We start from the raw sequence: 8,160 nt of genomic DNA, 5'->3' as shown, positions 1-8,160 counted from the left end.
CAGCGTTGTTCTTGTTTTTACCTTGGTATTACTCGTACTGAAGCATTTTTTATGGCGAGTAATGCTAGTTATCCTGATGTTCGTAGCATGGCTTTTAGTAGATCCATTGTGCTTCGTTGCTAATCATCTACGAATATCATGTTGTCTCTGTGCAATCACGTTTCAATCTTATGCTAGTTCTTGTCGCATAAAATTAGTCGCACAGAGACAACACCCTGCTTCTTTTATGTCTAGTAGATCTAATCTGTTATGGTTTGCTCTTATCTTTAAGAGTTGGCGTAATATCTGCTAGGTTAGGCCTTGCAAACGGGTTGGATGATCCGGTGGCGTATTAGATGCTTTATCTTAGCCTTAATAGGGATTGTTCCGGGAATCGGCTCTTGCTAGTTCTTAGGCCTCTGTTTTGGGTTTTGGTTTAGTTATCTGTTACGTTCATTAGGCCCAGTCACGTGTAGGATGTTCCGATCTAGCAGTGAAGCTTTTTACTATCGTGGATTGGATTGACTAGATTCAATTGAAGCAGCTTTACAGTTATTTGCTTATTTTATCATATCTGGATACAATCAGATCCAATCTAACACCGGGACTCGATCGGCTCTTTAAAGCCGATGCAAGAGTCGTCCCGGGGAGCCGACCACGGCTCGGACTTATGTTTACACGTGTCTTTGTACGCAGGAAACTGTTTGGAGCACGTTCGCACCCTCTTGATCGGGTATATGTCAGGTGGCACGCCCGGTTTTCCACAGAACCTCCGGGCGCGTGACGGAATTGCGGGCCGTCGACGAGGGAGCAGTGCCTGCCAGCGCCCCGGCGACCTCCCGGCTCTTCGTGTTGCCTGTCGCTGCTCGCCGGTGGGTTTCGACTGACAACAGTATATCATAAACATGATCTCAGAAAACATGATTATGAAACAGATCTGATCACAAAATACGTACTGTGCGGGAGCCGCCGGGAAGACGAAAGGCGCAGACGAGACGAAGATGGTCCTTCGAACGGAGCGCAGCAACCGGCGATGCAGACGACGGTATGCCGCAGCTCCTGACTTGGACAGAGGACGAGTCGTGGCGAAGAAGATGAGCAGTCGCGCTTGGTGCTTCCCAAAAACCTTATTCGCCCTCTCCCGGTGCAGGATCACAAGAGAGAGCGGTTCCGGAGACCTGCTCTCCCGTTCGCCGGTGCACGCCGATGTTCGGGGTGGAGCAACTACGAAGGCGGCGTAGCAGCGAGGAGAGGCAAAACCCTAACTCGATTAGATCTACTTATGAATTCCCAAACCTAGGGGACTCCACGTATAACGATCTATGGTGCACTTTTTCCATGAGGGAGGTGGTCCGTATTTAAAGGGAGAAAAACCCTTACACCCTCGTCCATTAGCAATACGAGACTAATAGATGGTGTACCTCCTCTTAGCGCTAATGGGCCTTTGAGATTTATTAGGATTATTTATATGGGCCAAGCCCATAAATCTAATTATTGTCACTGTGGAGAGTAGGAGTGGGTGAGTCCTACACCTTGGGGCACACTGGTAATAGGTGTAGGGTTAGGAGAGCCAGGTTGGAACCTCAAAGTTTTTTTTTGAAATATGGCAAAAGACAAAGAAAATATGGATGGAAAATCATGTTGTTGCCCAAATAATATGTTGACATGGAGAAAAAAGGGTGAATATTTCCGTCCAGGTTTCCCGCACTACATACATAGATCCTATTGGTGATGTGGTTTTCCCTCTTTCTATGTTAATTTATTGGTGATATAATGCCTAGGATATCTAGGACTCATGTAGAGATTTGATATGAGGTAGCATATGGCACATCAACATTGTCGTCGTTGTGGAGAGCAGGAGTGGGTGCTAGTCCTATACCTAGAGGACTATGGCGACAACAAGTGGAGTGATGTGAGAGTGAGTTTGGAACATTATAATTTCTTTGGAAAATAATAGAGGACAAAAGAAAGCATGGTGGAGGTCAAATTGTTGCAAAATCAAATAACAGAGAACAACGAGAATAGAGATTTCTATCTAGGTTTTGATTTTTAGAAATTTATATATCGTGTATTATATATGGATCTTGTAGAAGATATCAATTTCTTTTTGTCTCTTTGTTCATTTTATTGGTACCATAAGTCTAGCATATCTAGAGCTCGAGTAATGATTTAATGGAAGGTGGCGTGATGCATCGCCTCCACTATCACTACGGAGAGCAGAAGTGGGTTCCATTTGAGGCATGTGCGTGTGGGGTGGGGGATGTGCTGGTGATAGATGCAGGCAGGGGAGAGCTAGATTGGAATCACGTAATTTATTCTTAAAGACGATAGTGGACAAAGAAAAGATCGGTGGAGATATAGTTGTTGCCTGAAGACTATGTTGATATGGAGTAATGAGGATTGGGATTCCCATCTAGATTTCAATCTTCAATCGTATATATTTGTAATATATATAGATCATATTCGAGATATCTGGGACTATGTAATGATTTGGTGAGTGGCATATGACGTGCCAACATCTCTGTTGTTATGAAGAGTAGGGCTGCAGGATCGCATGGTAGTCCTGCTTCACCTGGCCATAATGCATGACAGATGGAGGGTGGAAAGTGTGGAAACTAATAATTTATTTGGAGAAACGACACAGGGAAAATGAAATGATGGTTCTGATACACCTATGGCATAACCCAACCACCAGGAAACTATGACGACTCAGAGCAACGAGGATTGAGATTTCCGTCTAGATTTGGATCTTTGAACATTTACGTTTATACTCCAAATATCCTATTGAAGATATCACTTTCCTCATTATTTGATTATTTTAGTCGTGCTATTATTTTTGGATATCCAAGACACGTGAACCGATGGATATCACCACCGCCCGCCACCGATATATGGACCCCTTAACCCCTGGAGACACACAACCTCATCCTAGAAAACCTCATTGCTCACCGGAGAGAGCACATCACCTCACCGGGTTCGTCTCCGACTCCAACACGTATAGGCAGCCCTCTACTAAAATGGCCCCACCACCATCAGCACCAGCCTACTCCTCCACAACCAAAACCCCAACATTTCCAATTCATTCAGATCCGATGCAACCCGCCATGTCCATCCCACTGGCCAACATGCTCAGGCACACCAACAACTTGGGCATGCCGCCGATGCCATCGGTCTTCGCCGTCCATCGTCACCACACGGCCTCTGTAGCAGACTTGTCTGCCTCAGTAGCCTCCTTGAGCAAAACCTCGCTCTTCATGGCTGACGTGTTGGAGAACTTGGCATCCCAGTTGCGGGGATCCGTGGCCGCATCCTACTCCAATGTGCCACACCATGTTTCCCTGCCTGCAGCGGGGCCTTCTACTGCTGCGGTCTCACAGTGGAATGGGCGAAGCCAGGCGCTACCTGCAATCACCAGCCACGTTGGGTGTCTTACCAAGGGAAACACTTCATGCTCAATCAATTGCGCAGAGCGGTTCGATGACACCGGCAAACATGAATTTGGCGGCCACCCTACTAGGAGGATCCGGATCCGCCGCTGCTGCACTCAAGCCAAAGGCATCGGCTTTGGAGGTGTATGGCCGCGACATGATGGCTACAGTTAGCAAGACCGACCCGGTGATCGGCCATGACAATGAGATCAACCGCGTCATTTGTGTCCTTTGTCGCCGAACGAAGAACAGTGCCATCCTTGTCGGTGCACCCGGAGTGGGCAAGACCTCCATTGCCGAGGGAATTGCTTAGCGCATTGTGGTGGGAAATGTCCCTGCTACGCTCTCTGAGGCACGCATCATGGAGCTCGACCTCGGTGCGATGGTGGCTACAACCACGTTGCGGGGCATGTTCGAGGAGCGCATAAAGAACGTGATCCAGGAAGCAGAGGATGCCAACGGCAAGGTGATCCTATTCATTGACGAGATGCACATGCTCCTTGGTGCCAACAACATTAGCAGCATGGGCGCTGCCAATCTGCTGAAGCCGGCGTTGGCTCGCGGCCGCATCCGCTGCGTGGGCGCCACCACATTTGAGGAATATCGCAAGTACATAGAGAAGGATGCTGCATTTGAAAGACGGTTCAAGAAGGTGCTCGTTGACGAACCGAGCTTATCGGCGACCATTGCCATTCTGCGGGGCCTAAAGAAGAGATATGAAGAACACCATCACACCATAATCCAGGATGCTGCCATATTGTAGCCGCTGCCTGTCTTGCCAATCGGTACATCACTGGTGAGTTTAATTTTTGATCACTTGCATGGGGGTGTTGCTTTGTATATTTGTGTAGAGCTAGTAAATTGGAGAGGCAGAAATTGTTCTATGCTTAGGTTCCATTTTAGAGATAACAATACACATGATTATAGTGAATTTCAGGTCAGGCCAGTAGAATGAGCATGCACATTACATTGCTGAAGCTAGTCTTTAATCCGAATTCTAGTCTCTTTTAGAAAATCGGTTCAGTTAACTTTCTTTGTTTAATATCTTTGAAAGCTGATCTTGAACATGTGTTTTTTAAGTTTTACCCTTTGTTGCTAAGTTATGTTAACCTAGACAATGGTTAGTAAAATATCTTGGTTTTGATTCTTGTTTCCCCGCTGAATCTCTTTTCTTGTTTCTTTGTATGTCAATACGAGATTCAATAAAAAAAAAGTTCACTAATGATAAACTATATACATTCAAACTGACTCCCTACCTATAGTGAATTTCAAGAACTCTCTGCCATTTTTAGAGGTTGCTTCTGAAAAAAATTAAAGTGGCTCGATTAGAATTCTTGCTTTAGAAAAAAAACTTGGATATTAAGTTACATATATAGTTTGTGATAAATTTCCCACTTTTTTGTATGATCACTAGAAAGTTAATCCCAAAATTGTGCTTAAGTTGTAACCTTGTTTCTTATGTGACACAATAGCTGTAGAAAATATTACACAAAACCTTATTTTTATTTTGGTTTCTCCAAGTGTTTCTTATCAATTGCATTTTAAGTAGGTTGTTGCAGTTTGTGTACTTGAAAACCTTTATGCATTCTTCTTGTTGAAATGAATGTCTCAATTATGAAAATTACCTGCATTTGCATAGTGTTCAAAAAATATGATTATTGTTTTTCTTGAATCAAGTGTGATTTTGACATATGTTACATATATTGGAAATAGGATCAGGCTTGGATCTTTGCTGAGTACATCCTGGCTGTAAATGCTTCCTTTTTTGCCATAAACCGTCATAACTGACAGAGTAGTGTAGCATGTTATGGAGGTTATTATGCTAGGAGAGAATATTTGACACAACTGTGGAAATAAACTAAAAACCTACCTAATATGATTTGGTGTAGGGCTGAGGGAAAGATTCAATTGCTTCCTACTAAACTTGATGGGTTCACTTTATTCATATTCTTAAAGGTCGTCAATTTCCTGATAAGGCAATTGATCTTATTGATGAAACAAGTGCCATCACAAGGATTCATACTGACAACCAGCTAAAAGGGAACAACATGCAGCGTAACCCTGTGGATGCTCTGAAGAAATCAATTGTTTGCCCAGATCAAATTGCCCAGGCATGTTATCTTTATTCTTGTGTTAAGACTTGTTCATTAATACTGAGCAATAGGTAAGCTATACTAATATCTCACCGGTTTAATATGTTTATTGACAATTTGTTGACATTACCTTCTCACATCTCAGACAACTCCAGTACAACATATGATCTCTCTGAAAAATCATTGTTTATGAGTAATTATGTCAAAATATAAAATCAAGTGAGAAGATCACATTTTTACACTTTTATTTTAGTTAACAACTTTATTTGTTTAACTAGAATGACAAATGCTAGATTCTTAACTTCTAGTTTTCTTTTTGTGGGAGTGGTTCACAATCTCACTGGCTTTCTTGGTTATTTTGTAACACTGCTTTAGGTTGTGAGCCGATTGACTGGCATTCCAGTCAATTCACTCACCCAGGATGAGAAGGTAAAGCTAATGCACCTAGCAGATATGTTGCAAGAGCGAATAATTGGCCAACAAGAAGCAATCAATTTGGTTGCACATGCAGTGTTAAGGTCAAGGACTGGGCTAGATCAACCTGCCCAACCAATAGGATCTTTTCTTTTCCTGGGCTCAACTAGTGTTGGCAAGACAGAACTTGCAGAACAACTGTTTGGCAGTGAAAGGATGTTGATCCGGTTCGACATGACTGAGTTTGTTGGCAGTCACTCGGTGCTACGCCTCATTGGAGCACCTCCTAGGTTTTATACATTTTTTTCTCTCTCCCTACTGTTTGCAGGATATTTTCTCACGCTTTGTTGACTTTCATACCAATTATATTTTTTAACAACATTTCTCTGTTGCTTGAAGCTATCAAGGCCACGACGATGGAGGACAACTACTGAGAAAGTCAGGCAATGGCCATACAGCGCAATCCTTTTTGATGAAATTGAGAAGGCCGACCCTGCAGTGTTTAATGTTTTCCTCCAGCTATTTGATGACGGTGTTTTGACCGACGGCAAAGGAAGAAATGTAGATTTTAAGAATGCTATCATTATTATGATTTCAAATCTTGGAGCTGAGTACCTAATGGAAGCGATGACCGGTGAAAAATCGATGGAGGCTGCACGTGACCTCGTCATCAAGCAGGTTTGCACGACTTAATTGCTCCAAATGTTCAATCATATAGTATGATAATAGTGTCGATCAAAAATAGTTTTTGCTCTTGCAGGCAGAGAAACATTTCAAACCTGAGTTCCTGAACAGGCTCAGTGAGATTGTGGTATTTGAGCCACTCTCACAAAATAAAATGAGGGTGGTTGCTAATGTTCAGATGAAAGCCATCATTGCTCGTTTAGCTGAAAAGGGCATCAATATAATTGCAAGTGAGGTTGTTCTGGATGTTGTCTTATCAGAATAACACAACCCAGTAAGCATGATACCATCTTTTCTGCTAACATACATGACTGTGGTCCGTTTTCTTCTCATAATCTACCTACATCTTCCTCAGCTTTATGGTGCAAGGCCCATAAGGAGGTGGCTGCAGAAGAATGTGATGACAAAACTCGCTGAGATGCTTGTTACCCAAGAGTTGGATTTTCCAAGTATCTCACTAGTTACTTACATTTTGCTATGTTCACCTGTGAAGTCAGCATTACTGTTTGTTACTTTTGTAATCTTTAGTGATACAAGTACTAGACACTAGAAAGAGAATCTATGTTATTCTGTTGATCTATTCAGTCCTCTACATGAAAATATTTCTGGTTGAGACACTACCTAGTCGGCATCCATCTTTAGTTTGCCATCAGGATTTGAGTTACACTTTTCCCTTCATTCTTCAAGGGATTAAAGGAAAAAAGGATAATCGCCTCAGTGATTGAAGACAGTTACAATGACTACTAACAAGTTTTAAAGTCAGCTATAACTGCTAATGCAAATTTTCTTATATTGTTGTGTTTATAGTGAATCACTTAGGGGAATAGCATATGTTGACTTCTATAAATAGGGCATGAGTGGCATTATTGATGTCCGACTGGTAATTGCTTCTATCGCTGTAACAATATGATATGGTGTTCAAAATTATTTGGCTTGAGTTAAAATCAGAGCCGAAGTTTGGTAATAGTTTCTATCCCTCTCTTTTCCTAGTATTACTTGAAGTCAGTATTTGGCTTTGACAAGAATCAATTCTCAGAAATTCTTGTGGTGGTAGACATTGGTTCCACCTTTTCTTAGGTGCCACTCTGAAAATCTATAACCACTCAAATTAAGATCCATGTTTTGCATGTGTTAGTTTAAAATTAGTTATTAGAGTTTGTGACACTGTTTTTGAAATTGTAGATTTTGGTCCTTCCCCTTATTAGCCACGTTATTGGTGAAAAAGGAATCTTAAGCGTTTCCATCCTTGCATCCATTGCTTATGTGAGTTATTACACTGAGATCTTTCTGTAATAAGTTTTCACTAATCTCAGCTACATTGTTACAAAATTAAGTATATTGATTTCTGAAATATATTTTCAGGCTTTTCTTTATGGTGTTGCATGGGCTTGGTGGGTATGTATTTATTAAGCACCTACTTGCTTTAAGTAATTGCAATTTTCAGCAAAAATGTGCAGATAGATCATTGTTGCAATTTGCTTGTACCTATATTACAGGTTCCTTATTTTAGCTCTTTATTTGGCATTATCTTTGTGATGGCCAGATCGACCAGCTGTAAGTCA

General features: G+C 42.0%; 1 long non-coding RNA gene and 1 pseudogene across 1 annotated transcript; both read left to right on the top strand.

Annotated features, from left to right (window-relative positions):
• Positions 1 to 3,352: 3,352 nt before the first annotated feature.
• Positions 3,353 to 7,170, top strand: LOC120651946 (annotated as a pseudogene).
• A 656-nt stretch (positions 7,171 to 7,826) lies between these two features.
• Positions 7,827 to 8,142, top strand: LOC120651938. Its single transcript, XR_005666369.1, has 3 exons — positions 7,827 to 7,861; positions 7,961 to 7,993; positions 8,095 to 8,142. It is a non-coding gene; the product is annotated as an uncharacterized LOC120651938 (long non-coding RNA).
• Positions 8,143 to 8,160: the final 18 nt, after the last annotated feature.

Source organism: Panicum virgatum, chromosome 1K (genome assembly GCF_016808335.1).
Source record: "Panicum virgatum strain AP13 chromosome 1K, P.virgatum_v5, whole genome shotgun sequence".
Lineage (NCBI taxonomy): Eukaryota > Viridiplantae > Streptophyta > Magnoliopsida > Poales > Poaceae > Panicum > Panicum virgatum.
This window is presented reverse-complemented; position numbering and strand designations above follow the sequence as displayed.